The sequence below is a fragment of the Pristis pectinata genome, chromosome 5 (genome assembly GCF_009764475.1).
Source record: "Pristis pectinata isolate sPriPec2 chromosome 5, sPriPec2.1.pri, whole genome shotgun sequence".
Taxonomy (NCBI): Eukaryota; Metazoa; Chordata; class Chondrichthyes; order Rhinopristiformes; family Pristidae; genus Pristis; species Pristis pectinata.
This window is the reverse complement of record NC_067409.1, coordinates 46,838,353-46,857,706: the sequence shown is the minus strand read 5'-3', so window position 1 is coordinate 46,857,706 and position 19,354 is coordinate 46,838,353. Positions and strand designations below refer to the sequence as shown.

Genomic DNA, 19,354 nt, shown 5'->3' with positions numbered 1-19,354 from the left:
AAGTATGCGATGTATTTTCTGTTTAGGAAATGAATATCTTAGAAGACTTAAAGGTAGATAACTTCCCAGAGCCTGATGAGATGTATCCCAGGCAGTTATGGGAAGCAAGGAAGGAAATTGCTGGGGACAGAGATTTTTGAATCTTCACTGGCCACAGGTCAGGTGTTAAGTGAATGGAGGTCAGCAAATGCATTACCTTTATTCAAGAAGGGCAGCAGGGATAAGTAAGGTGCAGTAATTACAGTCCTATGAGTGGTAGGAAAGTTACTGGAAAATACTGAGGGACAGGATTAATCTATACTTGGAAAGGCAAGGATTAATCAAAGATAGCATGGCTTTCTTAGGGAGAGATTCTGTCCGACCAATATGAATGAATGTTTCCAAGCAGTAACAAGATGTATTTTAAGGCAGTGCAGTCAATACACTCTACATTGATTTCAGTAAGGCCTTTGACAAGATCCTACATGGGAAACTGGTCCAAATGGGATCCAGGGGCAAGGTAGCAAATTGGATGCAAAATTGGCCTGGCAATAGGAGGCAGAGGGTGATGGTGGAGGGGTGTTTTTTTTTGTCATTGGAAGCCTGTGACACTTGATGTTAGTTATACACATTAATGATCAAGATGTGAATGTATAAGGAATGATTAGTAAGTTTGCAGATGGCATGAAGGTTGGTGATGCTGGGTATAATGAGGAGGATAGTCAGAGACTGCAGGATACTACTGATCAGCTGGTAAAGTAAGATGAGAAATGGCGGATGGAATTTAATCCTGATAAGTGTGAGTTGATACACTTTGGGAGGCCAAATAAGGGTAGGACATAAACAATGAATGGTAGGGTACTAGTGAGCAAGGGAACAGAGGAACCTCAATATACAAGCCTAACAATCCCTGGCACAAGTAGATAAGACAGTGAAGAAGGGATACTTGCCTTCAGCAATTGGGCCAGAGAATACAAGGGAAAGGAAGTTATGGTACAATTTTATAAAATATTATTCAGGCCACAGCTGGAGTATTGTGTGCAATATAGGAAATATGTGATTACACTGGAGAGGGTGCCAAGGAGATTCACAAGAATGATGCCTGGGATGGATTAATTTAGATTTGAGGAGAGATTGGAGAGGGTGGGTTTCTTTGGAGCACAGAGGGCTGGGGGTGATCTAATTGTGGTGTGCAAAATTATGAGGGGCACAGATAGAATAGATAGTGAGAAACCTTTCCCTTCAGCAGAGGTGTCTAAAACCAGATAAAATAGTCTTAAGGTAAGGAGTAAGGAGATTTAGACAGGATTTGAGGAAGAATTTTTTTCATGCAGGTGGTGGTTGAAACCTGGAATGCACTGCCTGAGGGGGTGGTGAACAATTTAGAAGAGTATTTGAAATGTCATAGCATAGAAGGCTGTAGGCTGAATGCTGGAAAATGGCATTAGTACAGATAGGTACTTGATAGCCTATTTCTAAGCTGTATGACTCTTTGACTATAAGGCTCTGACTCTATGAGCACAGTGCAAGAATCTTTTATTATTTATTTGAAAGTTCCTGTTAACCAGGAAGCTCACTGCAATGATAAATGATGCATTATGCTTGAGGATACATTTTAAGCACCACCTGGTGATTGATATTTCTGACTAACCTGCCAGATATACTTGTTAGAAATGAATCAGTCATTTACCAGAAATATTACGTAGGTTCAGGCAGTTTTCAAAGGATTCTGATAAATGGATCATCTGCTGAAAACTCCAGGAAACTGGGTAATTTTGAGACTGTTTTACCAATCAATTCTAATTACTCTTAGTTGATAGTCTGCCTCATATTGGGGTCAGAATGATATACCTGTGCTTGATCAGAATTTCTTCAGCCACTTCTACTACAAAGAATGCTGATCACCTTAAAAAAAACTGCATCAATAAATGCTTTGAGTGTGTTGGCTAAAATTAAGGGTTTAGAAAAATAACAAAAGGAGAAAGGGAAACACTATAGATAGGGCTTTTTTTCTGAACTGGAAATAGAAACAGTTTTCAATCTGCGAACATTCCTTAAAGAACAAAATTTAAACTCTGGTTGAGCCACAGGATGCGCTTGTGCAGCTCCACATGAAACGCAAGATAAGATATTGCATGTTGCACAGTATAACATTCCTGCTATGATGAAGCATCGCCTCACATCTACCAGGGGCAACACTATGAAAGATTTATTAGCATACGTAAAAATCACAACCCACTTTACATTATGACACTGTAGCTATATACTTCCTTAATGGTAATTTATTCATTTGTCTAATGCTAATAAAAAGAGTTGAATAAAACATTGGAACATTTTCTTCAAATAGAAAGTAAATGACATCTTATTCATTCAAGTACAACAATGACCTGCTTACATGTCAAAACAATAGAACATTCAAGTACAGGTTCTTTTCAGTTTTACAAAATACCCTAAAGCTGTGTTGAAAAGAAATAAATTGCATGTCGTGCTCCTTCATACAAATAAACGCAGTAAACAATAAGGTAATCCCCAATTAATCACAGTGTGAGGTGGGAAGTAGGAGGTGGGAAGGAGGGAAGTGGTGGAGGAGAGGAAGAAGTTGAGATCCTCGTTAAAAATACAGGAAATTGGAAGAATACATTGTTTGTTCCCACAATTAACAAAATGACACGCTAAAGAAACTTCTTGTGTTTGGCTAATTGATTTGTAGTTCTCCATTTTCTCTCTCCCTCCTTTCTTAAAAATTACAATTTTTTTCCGTGCAATATTTGGGAACCATTCTAGAATGAGGATGCTGTGTATCAGTGCATCCTCCCCTGATACGCAACATTTACAAAGAAGATTTTCTGCTAATCTGTACTTTCGGAGACTGATACCCCTTTTCAGTTCATGGAGAGCTCCAAGCTCATATGTGGAGCTCAGGGAAATACATGACTAAAGACTACCACTCCCTGAACTGTCTGGAAGCCTGGCAAGTTTGCATGCTTACAATGCCTGCAGCTCTTCATTTGAGGGGAAGAAAATAAGAAGAATCATCCAGGGAGCTGCACGGTGGGAACACAGGCAGATATCAACCAATGGCGGGCTGAACTGATCCAGAGGCTAAGTGAAAGCTGCCTTTCAATTCAAAGGACAGAGAACTTCAGGCATAAGTACAGAGCTGGAGTTCTTCCCTTAAATGACAGATCTCAGTAACAACTGTGTAAGATTAACTTTAACCTCTATTTCTCATTCAGTTGGTAGGTGTGTGATTCCTGGAAGACTCTGGAGGGAGAGGCTTTCCTTGTCAGAGTCTTTCTTCTTTGGGCTCCTCTAGCAAGTCATCCTTCCCTTTGGCCCCTCTCTTCCTGTTTCTACAGGACCCGACTACTAAAACACACAGTTCAATAGGTACATATAACAGGTATCTGGTGCATACTCTGGATCCAAGAGTTATCACAGCCTTCTGTATGCTCTCCTGTGTGCTGTCATGGAAACACCACAAACTTCCTCATCATGGTTCTGTGCATTCACTCATCTCATAATTAGGATTATGCTAAAACATCAAACCTGTTGAACTGGTACTTTAGGATCCTGAAAACGGACAAATAGCAATTGTGATGCAAGAGATTCTGCAGACGCTGGAATCTGGAGCAACACGCATAAAACACTGAAGGAACTCAACAGGTCAAGCAGCATCTATGGAGGGAAATAAACAGTCCACATTTTGGGTCCAGACCCTTCATCAGAACTGGAGAGGAAGAGGGCAGAAACCAGAATAAAAAGGTAGCGGGGGAGGGGGAGGAGCACAAGCTGGCAGGTGATAGGTGAGTCCAGGTGAGAGACCAAAAGTGGGTGGGGGGATGATGAGGGTTGGGAGGGGGAGCAAGGAATGATGTGAGAAGCTAGGAGGTGACAGGTGGAAGAGGCAAAGGGCAGGAGAAGGAGTCCGAAAGGAGACGACAGTGCACTAATAGAATAAAGGTAAGGAGGTGAGGAACCAGAGGGAGGAGATGGGCAGATCGTAAGGCCAGGGGAGGGGAAAGAGAAGGGGTGAGGGGGCCATGGAAATGAGGGAAATTAAAGGGGAGAAGGGGGAAAACAGATGGGAGGGGTTATTCGGTAACTATGTTAGGTGGTGTGTGATGGTATTTATTTCTGATCAGGACTTTCTCAGCGGGATGATGAAGAATAACAATAATCTCCCAAAAATCAGCTGTCCACTCTGTAAGTATACTCAAGCTCAATCAAACTGTGTTGACTTGTAAATAGATAAAGGACATTTCATGATGGCATCCAGAGAGAACTGTGAGACTGTGGAACTAAATTCTTGAGCCAGTACATCAGGTCATCATTCAAGTGGGGATAAAAGCAAAAGAACATTGGAAATCAGCTCTCTGAACCTGCTCCTCCAATCAAAGATTGTGACTGATCCAACACAGGACTCAATGCCGCTTTTCCATTCTCTCCCATACACCTCAACACTCATATATTTAAATGTCTGTCAACCTTGGCCTCCAATATATTTAATGACTCTGCTTCCACCACTCTCTGAAGTAGAGAATTCCAGAGATTTGTGATCCACTGAGAGGAAAAATTTCTCCTTATCTCTATCTGAAATGGGTGATTAATTATTCTGAAACAACATCTCCTAGTTCCAGATATCTCCACTGGAGGAAACATCTTCTCAGTATCCACCCTGTCAATCCCCCTCACAATCTTGTATGTTTCAGAAAGATAACCTCTCATTCTCCTATAGTCCACTGAGTATAGACCCAAATATAGACCTACTTGACCCTTCTCCAAACATCAACCCCCATCATCCCAGAAATCAACCTAGTGAACCTCTTCTCTATCTCCAATGCAAGCACATCCTGCCTTAAATATAGAGACCAACTCTGTTCACAGTACTCCACGCACAGTCTCATCAGCAACCTGTAAAGTTGTATCTAAAGATCACCACTTCTATAATCCTCGCAATAAAGACCAACATTCCAATAGTCTTCCTACTTACTTGCTATATTTGCATGCTAATTTTTGGTGTTTCATGTACCAGGACCCCCTACTTCCCTTTTGTACTGAAACATTTTGTAGTCTCACTCTGTTTAAGTAATTTGCCTTTTTTTCTTCCTTCCAAAGTGAATAACTGCAAATTTTCTGCAATGCTCTAAAGTGTATCTGCTCTCCCAATTTTGGCCTCTTCTGCATTTTATTGACTCTTCATCATCAGGCATGACTTCAGCTGCTCAGGTCTTAAAGTCTAGGACTCCCCCTCCAAATGTCTTTGCCTTTCCCCCTCGACCTCTTCCTTTAAGAGAGCCTTTTGTATCTACCCTTTTGACCAAACGATTGATCATCTGATTTACCATCTTCTGATGTCATTTGGTGTAAAATATTGCCCGAGAACCCTCCTGTGAAATGCCTTGGGCTTTTTTAAAGATGCCATAAAAATACATGTTGCTTTTGCTATTTATGTGATTCCATTGATCAAGCCAACTTATACGATCAGTCTGAAAAATTCTGTCTTGATAAAAGGAAAAGCTGTTTGATTTCCTTTACGTATTCAATTTACTGCAATTTAAAATGGCCGATCAGTGCTTGGAATTTATCATTAAGATGTGTTGCTGGCCACCTTCCTCATTTATTCACCATCACCTCCAAATGATAGCATCAGCAGACACATGGAGATGTCACTGCTGACTGCTAACGTAAATCTAAATGATGCATATTGTGTTGTTATTTACTAGTTTATGGATCCCTGATTGACCCTTCATAATGAATTATGCTACAGTGCATTCTCTCGTTCTATATTTTGTAGGAATTCTCAAATTAAATGCAATCTTACTTTAAATTCATTCCCTCCTTTGAGAATTACTAATAAACCATAATTCTTACTTGCATCAGAGCACATAAATTACATACCTATAACAAAATTCAGTCCACTGAATTGGCAATGGGGTTCTGGAACACTCATTAAGGGCTCCTTTCTTGCAGTTCCTTCCCTTTCTATAAATGCTATAAATGTCTGACTAGCTGTGGCCCTGTGACATTGAATAATTTTATTGGTTATGTTGACAAAAACAATCTCAACCTTTCACAATCCCTTATAGCAACATTATATATTTCTCAAGATTTCTCCATGACAATATTGCCTAATCTTTTGAACAGTGGAGTCTGAGGGCGTGCTTTTTTTCTCTCTATAAAGACCTCCCAGGGATTGTGCCCTTTCTGAGGAATTTAAAAATACAGTATCTATATAACTTTGTGCAAACAAATCATGATATATAAGGTGGAGTTGTTACATAAAAAAGGAAAGAAATAGCTTCCAGTCTGAATTAGCCCTTGGTGTGGCACCATGCTATTTCTATTCTTATTTCCACAAAAGGCAGATTGAAAGTAGGATTGAAATGGGGAGCTGATGTAGTCATTTATCAGTTTTACTTTAAGAGTGGAATAAGATGAGTTTGGAAATTTGAGGCAAGCCATGGAAAGGATCAAATCACTGTTGCTGCAAAAACAGTCACATTATTATTCTGAAAGTCAACCTCTCTGTCCGATTACAATAGATTCTATTATCAGAGAAAATCAGTTTTACGCACTATTAATCTGCTTGTATTATACAAAAGGTTGGACTGTTCTTGCTGTCAGCCCATTATTTATGATTATTCTAAAATTATGAATCTTCTCTCTTTTACTTACTCTACAATGACTCCTGTTCTTGCTTCTATGATTACGCAGGAAACACTGGGAATAACAACAACTACTTACTTTTAAAACATCTGCGTATACACGTCAAGAATAACTGTTTGATTATAACCAACATGAAAAATTTATGCATAGGAATTTGGAATATAAGAACATAGGAAATCTAAGCAAGAGTTGGTTGCCTTCCTAATTTCTTCCTGCACCAGCATATTAACTCGATTTGTGTACAAGGTCACCCAGGTCGCTCTGAACACCGACATTTTCAATCCTCACCAAATTACTCTGTTCTTGTATTTTTCTTCTACTAAAGTGAGGAGTGAGTATTTTTCTTTCTACCAAAGTACTTCACATTATACTGCATCTGCCATTTCTTCACCCATTCAGTTAGCCTTTCTTTCTTCCTGTCTTTCTGCAACTTCCTGACAACTCACACTGCCACCTAGGTTTATCCTATCGGCAAACCTGGATATAATACATTTCGTTTCCTCACTGAAATCAATTATAAGAATTGCAAACAGTTGGGGCCCCAATACCAATCTCTGTTAAATTCCACTAATTACAATTCTTCAATGAAAAATTACTAATTTATTCCTCCTTTTTTCTGTCCATTAACCAATATGTGGTTGATGACTGCAACTTCTGGATTTCTGTGTTAATCTGCAAATACTGGGCCATGGTGTCAACTATGACTGTGGGAAATATGTGTAACCTTTGGTTAGACAAATGTTTCCGAAGGAAATTAGTTCAATTTTTCAATATTAGAGTATGTGTTGGAATATGGTGATCTCAGGACAGACATCAGGAAGATTGCAGAGACAGTTAAGTAAGATGTGGAAAATTCTGGTTCCACAAATCTTTCTAAGTCACGTGGGAATTATGTTTTCTTTGAACTGTGTTATTTAGCTCTATACATTTGGGTGTCTCAAACTGTGACTAAATACACAGTTACTTCAGATTATCAAGAATGCTGCTTATATCTTACATATCACCTTTCACTCTGGTAAATTCTAATACAAATAATCTGGCATGTTTTCTGTTAATGCAATGAATTAATTAAAATATTAAAGAAACTTCAGATGCTGGAAATCTGAAATAAAAACAGAAAATGCTGGAAACCATCAGTGGTCAGACAGCATCGGTAGAAAGAGAAACATTTGGGCCTTGTTATCTCTTCATGACTCCCTGATCTGCTCTTCCATTCCCACCTACCACTATCTATTTTGTGGCATTTTCTTATGCAATCACAGGACGTGCAACACCTGTCCTTTCACCCCTTCCCACCATTCAGAGACCCAATAGTTTTCCCAGGTGCAGCAGCGATTCACTTGCTCCTCTTTGCATCTATTTACAGCATTTGCTTTTCACAATGTGATGTCCCCAACACAAAAGAAACCAAACATAGATTTGGTGGTTGCTATGCAGTGCACCTGCGTTCAGACCGTAGCTTTGACCCTGAACTTTCGGTTGCCTTCCACTTTAATTAACCACCTTGCTCCCACTCTGACCTTTCTGCCTGTGGCCTCCTGCACTGTTACAATGAGTCCCAACACAAGTTTGAGGAATGGCATTTCATCTTCCGTCTGGGCATGTTGCAGCCTTCAGGACTCTGGGCTATGGAGCTGGACAAGCAGCTGAAGTTACTATGATGCATTCGCAAGGCTGGGAACATTGGGGACCACACTTTATGGAGGTGGTCACACCACAGAAGAGTATCCAGGCAGAGAGGAAATGGGTGACTACCATGTCGACTAAGAGAAACCAGGAGGCTTTTCAGGCATCCCCTGAATCTACTACCACCACATCCACTATCACTGCTGCTTTGGCTGTAATGTACTAAAATTTCCTGGATTCTGGAGAACTCCCAGAAGATTGGGAAAACCACAAATGTAACAAAACAATATGGGTAAGAAAGGAGACTGAAAGTACAAAACTACAACTACAATTAGACTAATATCTGCAATATTTTCATTGGGAAAATGCTGGAATCCATTATCAAGGATATAATAGCACAACTTTTAAAAAAAATCATAAACTTCTCAGACACAGTCAAAATAGTTTTATGAAAGGGAAATCACTTTTAGCAAAGATGACAAAAGAGACTGCAGATTTTGGCATCCAGAACAAAAAAAACAGAACGCTGGAAGAACTCAGTGGGTCAAGCAGCATCTGTGGAGGCAAAAGGTGTGGCAATGTTTTGGGTTGACACCCTGCATTAGGCCTGAGAGAAAGAGAGAAGATTGCTGGGGTGGGGGCAGGGATGGACATTGGTGAGTGATAGGTGGAACCAGATGGGGAGGGGATGATGTGCAGATGTAATCTGGTGGGGAAGTGAGATGTGGGAGGTGTCGGGGAGAAGAATATCGGAGGTGTGAGTTACCTGAAACTCATACTCCATCTGGGTAGTCTCCAACCTGACAGCATGAACATCAAATTCTCAAACTTCTGGTAACTGCTCCTCTCTGTTCCTTTTTTTCCCCATTTGTTTTTCTGTCTCCTCCTGATCCTACTGGCCCCCAATACCCGAACTCTTACCAATCCCCTGCCCTCTCCATCTGCCCATCAACCACACACTCCTCCTACCGGTTCCCCTCGCCACCTCCTTCCTTTTATTCCATGGTCCACTGTCCTCTCCTATCAGATTCCATCTTCTTCAGCCCTTTGTCACTTCCACCTATCACCTCCCAGCTTATATCATCATTCCCGCTCCTCCCTCCCTCATCTGCCTATCACTCTCCACACCTGCCAGGTCTTGCTCCACCCCTTCTTTCTTTCCAGTCCAGATGAAGGGTCTTGACCCGCAATATCAACTGTCCATATCCCTCCATGGATGCTGTCCAACCCACTGAGTTTGTCCAGTGCCTTTGTGTTGTTGCTTAATGTTCATACCATTGGGTTGTAACCTCCTGATGCAGAATATGAGATTTTGTACTTCTACTTTGCATTTGGCCTCTCTGTAGCAATGGAGAAGCCTGAGGACAGACAGGTCAGTGTGAGGGTGGGAAGGAGAATGAAAATGACATGCGACCAGAACCTCAAGATGGCTATTGAGGACAAAGTGCAGGTGCTTGGCGTAACAGTCACATTGTCTACCCTTAGTTTTACCGGTGTAGAGGAGGTCACATCGTGAGCACCGAATGCAATAGACTAATTTGGAAGAGGTGCAGGTGAACCTCTACCTCACCTGGGAGGGCTATTTAAGTCCCTGGATGGTGGTGAGCAGTGAAGCTTTCCTGATCCACTATGACTTGCGGAATCCATTGCAAGTGCTGTGTGAAACTCAGTAGTACTGAAGCATGTTAAGGTAGGAGTGAGGCTCTGTAAAATGAGTTGGCTCTATCACGTAATACGGCCACCACCTTTTCCCCAACAGGTCAATTCCCATTTTTAACAATTCTTTATGTTGCATAAATGATAATTGTTCCATTTCAGTTGGTTATTGTGATTCTGTAACCTGCTCAGTATCTCCCCTGCCATTTTCGTGTTCCTAATCAGTCTTTGGGGGATGTCAATACCATCTTCATGACATATGCACCTTGGGATCCCTTGCTACTTTATATCCATTGCAGACTGAAAAGTCTTCAGGGCCTACTTAATCCCAATTGATAACTTATAACCCCTTGTATGTATTAACAGTTTCTTCTGACTACTCAGGTCCACATTTGACTGTGTCATGGTGTAGGATAGGGCAATCTTGCATTGAAAGCCCACCAATTCTGCAAATAAATCTTGTGAGGTTGTCTGTGGATACTGCTCCTAATCAATTGTTCTGTGAAGGTTATTTGTCATCCCCATAGGATCACACAGTTTAACCTCGGGAGGGAGGGAGAGAAAGAAAGAGAGAGAGACAGAGAGAGGGGGAGAGAGAGAGAGTGGGAGGGAGGGAGAGAGATTGAGAGAGATGCAGTGTGCGCGTGCGCACACGCACACAAAGGCAGGCAGGCAGAGGGAGAGTCCAAGTGCACGAGATGGTGCTCAGGATGGCCAGTACTGACTACCACAAGCATTGAGGCATTGGAACTGGACTGGCACAGCAGCTGTTGGCCCGCAGAAACCTTTAGTGCTGTACAGGCAACATACTGCCAGTTTGTACTGTGGCATTGTTGGGTTCAAGGCCCACATTCACACTTGTCCAGTAACTATGCATGTTTAATGTCAGCTGAGACCAGTTCACATGCTCTTAAGCTGCAGGTGTGGAGGGGTTTCATAGGTTGGAAGGAAATGGAGTGTTTGTGATGGGACAACACATTCCCTGATACAAGATTGTGAACAAACATCTCACTGAGTATTTCTGAGACTTCCCTGGAGTACACTCATAGAATAATACTGTAACTTCCTCATGGAATTGCACTAAACATCAGCTCGTACATATTCTGAACCATTTATTGAAACAATGGTAAAATTACCAAAATAGTTCAGGATCACGTCCACAGTGGTGAATGCATGTCTAATTTTTGGGGCTGCCAGCTGTATTTGCAGTACCCCCAGTCGGTACAAAGCTCATCCATGGTTACTTTCACCATGTCTGTACCGGTCTTAGCTTTTTGGCCCTGCTTGCCCAAGAATTTCCCACTGACCCAATGATGTGGAAAAGGTGGTGACATGGTCATTCCCTCCTTCGTTGCTTGCTTAATGGCTGTGCTCTAGAGTCACACCCCAAGTTAAACTGCCTCATGTTCTTCGGCATCACTTCCATACGAGTGACGGCCCTTCAAGCCTCTTAAAATGTTGGGTCCACCTTAATTTTGACATCAACCAGTCTACAGTACACGAAACCACCCTGCAATGCCTCAGCTAAAATGATCTGGAAATTACGTCTCTTTGCCAGTTTGACAGCAAGATACCTCCCAAAGGCATTCACTCCAGTATCATGACAACTCATCAACAGTCCATGCTGCTGGGAGTCTCACCAAAGTCTCATAAGTCTGGCCCCACCAGGAGCAACAATATTGCCTTTCTTCTCTTGCATATTGCTACATTTCTCCATTATGCATCCTCCCTGAGGACTTGACAATATTGTTTGCCATGAAGAACATTTCCACCCAGGTTGAATGGCTGAGTCCACTTGTACCTCCTGTTATTCTGCTGCATTCCTGACATATCCACTGCCTGCCATTGTCACTGGTCTACTTAAAGAACTCCATCACTTCCCTTTCATGAACCCCATTCTCCTCTTCTCTTGTCACTCTCGTAAGCAGCAATATCTCAAAATCAGTGGTAAGGTGGTGTATGTGAGCTTCTTTGTGTTGCTGCAAACATCAGCAATTAGACAAAGGTTGAATTATAAACAGAGCATTCAACACTGAAGGCAGTAACTCTTAACCAGTGTTTGGGTACAGCAATGAATCAAAGTCACACCATATTGTAAACTCAGTTCTTAAAGGTACTCTTGTACTTATATACACCACAGATTGTGATAAAGAGAATGTATTTCAGACGATGGCATGTGAGTGTTTTTTTGCAATGAACCAAGCACAACTTTTCACCATCAGAAAACAATATTTTGCTGGTTATTTCAGTATTTCAGTTTCAATTTGATCCTTCTTTTCTGTTCTGTTTCTATCTGTCAGCTCAGAGTTGATGAACTGTAGTTCAGACTTCAAACGTTGCAAAACATCAAGGAGGAACAAATTCCAGGAGGCAGCCACACTCCTTAATTTCCTTGAATTTGATCAGGGGTCAGAGAGAGGAGGGTGTGACTGCAAAAGTGGCAGGTGGAGGGATCCAAAGGGTAGCTCCAGAGGAGAGCCTTTACTATTGTCTAACAGGTATGAGGTTCATGCTCTCTGTTTGAACCAGAGTAGGGACCACAGGAGGATGTGTAGCTGTCGACAGCCCAATGGCACAGGGGGCCATTTAAGTGGGAGGAGAAAAAGGAAAAGTAGGAGTCATAAGGGATAGCATCGTTAGCAGAACAGACACAGTCTCTGTAGCAAAGGCAGAGAGTCCTGAAGATCATGTTGCCTGCCCGGCACCAGGGTTAAGCACATCTCTTTTGGGCCAGAGAAGGACATGGTGAAGGAAAGGGAGAATCCAGCTGTCATGGTCCATGTAGGCACTAATGACATAGGTACGATGAGGAAGGAGGTTCTGCTGAAGGATTATGAGCAGCTTGGATAATTCTGAAAAGCAGAACTGTAAGACTATTACCTGAGCCACATGCAAATTGGTAGAGGGTAAATAAGATTAGAGAAGTAAACACGTGGTTCAACGATCACTGTGGGAGAAATGGGCTTTGATTCAAGAGGCGCTGACGTTAGTACTGGGGGAGGAGAGCTATTCCGTCAGGGCAGTCTTTGTCTGAACCATAGTAAAACTAGTGTCCTGCCAAAGACAATGTTTAAAACTAATTGGATGCAGAGAAGATTCAAGTGACAGGAAGTTTAAGAAATCAAAAATAAATGAGGGAGCAGTGGCATGGGATAATGAGAGGTGACAGGAATGGGCAGAAGATGTAAGCGAAAGTGTTTGGCAGAAATTGAACCTGAAGCAAGAAAAAACTGTAAGAAATCAAAGCTCAAGGTTCTTTATCTGAATGCACACAGCATTTGTATCAAGATAAATATGCTGACAGCACAAACAGAAATAAATGAGTTTGGTTTAATAGATATTATAGAAATATGATTGCAGGGTGACCAGGACTGAGAATTCAATATTCCGAAAGAATAGGTAAAAAAAAAGACAGGGCTGAGGTCGAGTTGTTAATCAATGAAGGTATCAGTGCGGTGATGACCAGTGATATATTATCTGTCTATATATATATATATATATATATGTGTGTGTGTGTGTGTGTGTGTGTGTGTGTGTGTGTGTGTGTGTGTGTGCTGTGTGTGTGTGTATATATATATATATATATATATATATATATATATATAATATATATATACATATAGGTATGCAGTGGATCATGATGTGGAATCAGTTAGATGAAGTAATGAATAGCAGGGGTAAAATAAAAATAAAATTGACATAGTGATGAGTGGTCCATAGGCCCCCAAAATATTGCTTCATGATAGAGCATAAATGGGAAAGTATCAAACGCATGTCAGACTGGACCTGTATTATCATGGGTGATTTTAATCTGCCCATTGATTGCACTAATCAGCTTGGCGAGGAATACCACGGGAGAGGAATTGCAGAGTGCATTAGGGATTGTTCTTAGAGGAAGATGTTACAAAGCCAACCCAGAAACAAGCTAATGTTAGATTTGGTCATGTGCAATGAGAAAAGATTAATAAGAAATCTTGTGGTTATGGATCTCTGAAGAGGAGACTGGGGAAGTTACAATGGGAAACTAGGAAATGGTGGAATAACTTAAAGCAATACTTTTCATCGGTCTTCACAATGAAGGACACGTTTTGTATCATTGGCGTATTTAGGAATTGTGTTGTGCGCATACATTGTGCAGAGAAGTTCACAATGGAGTAACCTCCTCAGCCAAATTTGTAATATTCTGATTGTGTATTTTATTTCATTCAGTTCTTTTTTTTATTGACTGGTGTTTTCATCCAGCAACATATCGGTGTCTAAAATTGTAGCATGCTATTACAGGATAATCACAATAATTGTGCATCATCTATTAACAATCATTAAACTTAAAAATGGTAGTGCAAATCAATAATGTCTACAGTTTTTGAAGTTTGTTAAGTGCCAGAATTAAACATTTCTGTACAATTAAACATGTAACAAGCAAATATACCAGCAATGAGGAACAAGTACGGTACAGTGAAAGATAATGTGACTAGTAAAAAATAATGTGAAATTAATTGTCAATCACATGCACAAAGTCTAATTTCTCTTGGAAATACTAATCATGCTCGTTGAGTGTACACCAAGAAAAAATAACCCTTCATTACACCCGCCAGAACATGAAGCTGCCTCCTTTCCTAAGGATAGTTTTTGCATATATCCATTCGAATCTAAAAATCTAACAATTAGCCTGGAGCTGAAATGAATATTTAGTTGAGTACAGGATTGAGGTAATGAGGATAAGCATACGAGAGAATTGATCAAAGGACATGCAGGATAGTTCCTGATCTACTTGTAATGTACTGCCAAAAGAACAGACTGCTAGCCTCAAAGAAGTGACTTCATAGTCAATGAAGCATTTTTAATGTGCAATCACTATTGGTCTTACAATGCTTAAAACCCGTTCCAGATCAAGGAAAATAATGCAATGTGCTCTCAATCTTTTATATAGAGTAAGGCTATTATAGAACCCTCTAGCTTCATGCCATACTGAAACATTTTAATGGGTTGGGTACAAATGTACTTCATGTAATGTTCCATTCTTTAAGGTCCTGCACAATTCAATAGATTCAAACTTCAGGTAAGTTCCATCAGTTAAGAAAGATTTTACTGAATAAATTCTGCTACTACATATTTTTGAGAGCCTACGTGCAGGTTATCCAATGGACTTGAGAGCAGTACGTGTTAGTACTGTGGAACAATATATCAAAGAAAGCAAGTTAGTGTTCTGTTCACACAACAGTGCCCTGAGCAACTATTTTAATCCATTGACACAGAGGTAGGTACAATATCTATAACATTGGAGTGCTTAAGGGATCCTTTGGACTCTAGCTAGAGATTGTCTGTATTCAAATCTATCTGGCTGACATCTGGAGCCAAACTACAAATATCATAAACTTTTGTGCATTCCTTCTCTTGGAAATAATCCAGAATCTGAATATTCAGATGTCATAGTCACTGTTAGTCATTTTCCAGAGAAATTAAAAAGTACTTTGACAAATATAACATGACCTCCAACTACTTTGGTCTTTCTTGCACTGTTTTGCTTCTCTAATACTTTCAACTTTCTGTTGGGCTTTGAATCTCATACCCAATACATCACCTACTTCCATCTCTGTACCTACCTGCCCCAGTTTCAACGATGTTGAAAGCCTCATCTATTCTCCATCACTTCCAAGATCAATGTGTTCATTGTTTTCTTCACATACTCTAATTTACATTGAATCTTATCCTCTTCCAGATCCCAATCATCTATCTGTAACCTTTGCCAACCTTTTCTCTGTCCTGCAATGTAATTTTTTTTAACCTAAGTCACAGTCCATGCACGCCTCAGTGCATGCACTCAACCTCTGCAATAATGTTTGCCCCATGTCCAAGTACATATCCTCACTGACTGAAAAACACTATGATGCCGGAGGAACTCAACAGTCCAGGCAGCGTCTGTGGAGAAAAGCAGGCGGTCAACGTTTCAGGTCAGGACCCTTCTTCAGGACTGAAGATAGGAAAAGGGGAAGCCCAATATATAGGAGGGAAAAGCAGAAAAGAGATAGGTGGACAAAAGAGGGGAGGCGGGGTGGGCACAAGGTGGTGATGGGTAGATGCAGGTAAGAGATAGGCAGGTGCAGGGGAGGAGGGGAGAGCAGATCCACCGGGGGATGGGTCAAAGGTAAGGAGAGAAAAAAAGGGGGATAGAGAAAAGAGAGATAGGCTAGGAAAGGGAAGAAAAGAAGAAGCGTGGCTGGGGAGGGTGTGGGGATTACTTAAAGCGGGAGAATTCATTGTTCAATTCCAGCAGCTGCAGTCCTTTGTTTCTCTTGCGTATCCTTACTCTCTGATTATGGTTTACCAAGAGCTTAGTAAGAAACTTTGGGCTTGTCACTCTGGCATTTACAGTCAATAACATCCCACTCCTAAATCCTGTCTAATTCAATGAAACCAAAGTTTAAATTTATACCTCGCAAGCAGTTTAACTATCTTTTTACTAGATTAATAAATAATTGCATTGTTCTCTGAAACTGAACACTTGTGTCATGAGCTTTAGACCAGATATTGAGACCATCATTAACACTTCCACCATTTTAGCATGACCCAACTCCAATGCCTTCCCCTCCCCCCACCTTCAAAAACTCATTTATTGCCAGATTCCTGATTAGCACCTTCGTTATTTTTGGACTCCTCTAATCCAATGTTTGGAAACACAAGAGACTGCTGATGCTAGACGCTGGAACAACACACAAAAGGAGGAACTCAACAGGTCAGGCAGCATCTACGGAGGGAAATGGACAGTCAACATTTCGGGTCAAGAACCGTCATCTGGTCGGTCCATAGATGCTGCCTGGCCCGCTGTGTTCATCCAGCTTTTTGTATTAGTCCATGGTTGCTTATTTAGCTTCCCTTGTTCTTTCCACTATAAACATGAGGTTATTCAAAATCCTGGTGCCCATGTTGTATTCACATACAAATCCCATTCACCCCATTACCTCTTTACCTGTTGATCTACATCTCGTTTTTAAAATACCCATTACCTCCTTTACCTGTTGATCTACATCTCATTTTAAATCCATTCATAGATTTATTCCTTCTGCATCACACACTCACGGTCCTCCAGCCCTACATCCTTCTAATTCTGACCTCTTGATCATTCCCACATATAATTTTTCTAACTTTGTTAGCTGCCCTCTTGGTTACCAAAGCCCTAAGCTCTGGATTTCGTTGCTTAAACTCATCTCTAAATACACTCCTTATCACCTACCACTTTGACTAAACTTTTGTTCACCTGCCTTGATAACCTTTGACTGGTCTGGTCAAATTTTATTTGATAACGTTTCTAAGGTGTATCTTGGGATGTTCTTTTTTATGCTAATTATGCTAAGTAAATGCACATTATTGTGTTGAATTAAGGTTCAGGACATGTTTTTCATGGTTATGTTATCAGATTAAAAATTCTGTGATATGGGTGAATAATTCAGGAAACATGACTTCAAATATCATGGCAGTTTAAATTCAGGTTACAACAACTGGAAATAAAAATCTGATCCCACTAATAGTGACCATGAAACTCTCACATTGCTGTAAAACGAACGAGCCCTTGTGTGTTCATTAGGGAAGAAAACCTTCTGTCCTAAATCAGTCTGTTCTTTGTGACTCCTAATTGCTCTTCTGAGTAGTTTAGCCAGTTGCTCATGAGAAGCAAGTGATAAGCAATAAATGCCAGCCCTGCTAACAAAGCCACAAAGTAAAAAGCAAATTAATAACATTGCTCTTTGCTGACAACCACAGTGCTATGAAACAATGTTCTTTCTGCAGGTCCTAATGAAAACATTGTTGGCACTGTAATCTTAGATAAATACCACCGAATTACAATAGATTTCTAAACTAAACAGCACTGTACAAAATGTCATGTAGCTAAATCTGTGTAGAAATTATCCAAAATAAAATCCATGGCATCTCTCATCAAGCAACTACAACGGTGTAGTATCTAAATACGAACTCCCCTCCAAAACCCATTACACATTTGAAAGTTTCTATTTTAGGAATGCTCCTGGGCTACATCAATTGTTTCATGTTATTAGCCATTTTATATCATTATACTTTTGGAAGTTTTCTATTATAAACAAGATTGATGGATTCCATTTTACTCTGGAAAACTTATAGAACTTAGTGTGGTACTTTTGCTTAGAAATATGAGTTTCTTAATTTTATTTTGCGTGTCATTGAATACAAAGGGTTAAGTCAGTAAATGACTATTGAACCACATTGTACACCTAATGGAATTCACACTTCAGTGGTAATTGCTTTTCCAGGCTAAACCCATTGTATTCAAGCATGGCAGAAATTACTGCTGTCCACAACAAAGCTTGTCTTGACAGTTTATTACTCTATTAGAATGTTTAGATGTTGTGGTAGAAAATAAACATGGGATAGAGGAAATAACAGAGTGAAAGGAAAAGAACGGATAAAGAAACTACATGCATAATCTTTTCATGAGTCAGATGGTTACACATTTCAACAGGTTCACGACGTACAAAAAGTTAGGAACATTTCCAACATTCACGACGTTGCCATCGCTCTGATCGGTCCCAATGATCAGATAAAATCACCATATTCATCATGCAAAAGCAGACCACAGAAATGTGCAGGTTTAGAAAGTATATTTTAGTTTATTTAATGTAACTTCTTGCCCCTGCACTATAGTTCCGTTGTTAGAAGTATCAGTTTATGAGCTATCATATGGCACAGACTAAGAATTTTCAAGTTTATCCCTAAACTGTGGTGATGTGGCTCTCACACTGCAGCAGTATTTTTGCAAGGATTGAGTGGGCAGGGGAGTGAGGACTATAAAAGGCCTCAACTTCCTCTGGTTAGGTGAGGGGAACTGGCCAGGAGTTACAGTCTTTATTTTTATTTAATGATCTTCATTTTAAGAGTATTCTTTTTTACAACAGCCTTATATTTAACATCAGGGACCCCATTATGAAAAGATAGTCACGGTCAACCATTGAAGAATGGTCACTTAAACAGAATCAAAGTGATCTGTTATCTCTGGAATCTCAGGAGAAGAAGAATACAAACAGAGAATATTTAAGTGAAAATTGCACACTGGTGCAACTGTGTGAAGGCAAAAATGTTGATCCAATATTGATTTTAATGAATGGGTATATATTGAACCATATAAACCTAGACAATTATTACATTGAACATGTGAATGTAATTCCCATGATTATCACCAATCTCATTAGAAATAATGAGCATAGAGATATTTATATTTATTGTGATTCCCCTGACCTTGGTCATATTAACAACATTTGACATTGTTGTCTCCTTCTGTCCCAACGTAACAGAATCTGTGGATCATTGGCTACTTCACAACCCAGAGAACTGGAGTGTGAGAAAGTCATTCTCAATCCTTAAGGACTGCCCAAGGAAATTATTGCCGATGAAGCAC

The 19,354-nt window shown here is 40.3% G+C and overlaps 1 protein-coding gene across 1 annotated transcript in view; it reads right to left on the bottom strand.

The window, feature by feature from the left end:
* Positions 1 to 19,354, bottom strand: part of cntnap2a (contactin associated protein 2a) — a 1,327,865-nt gene that overhangs the window by 492,056 nt on the left and 816,455 nt on the right.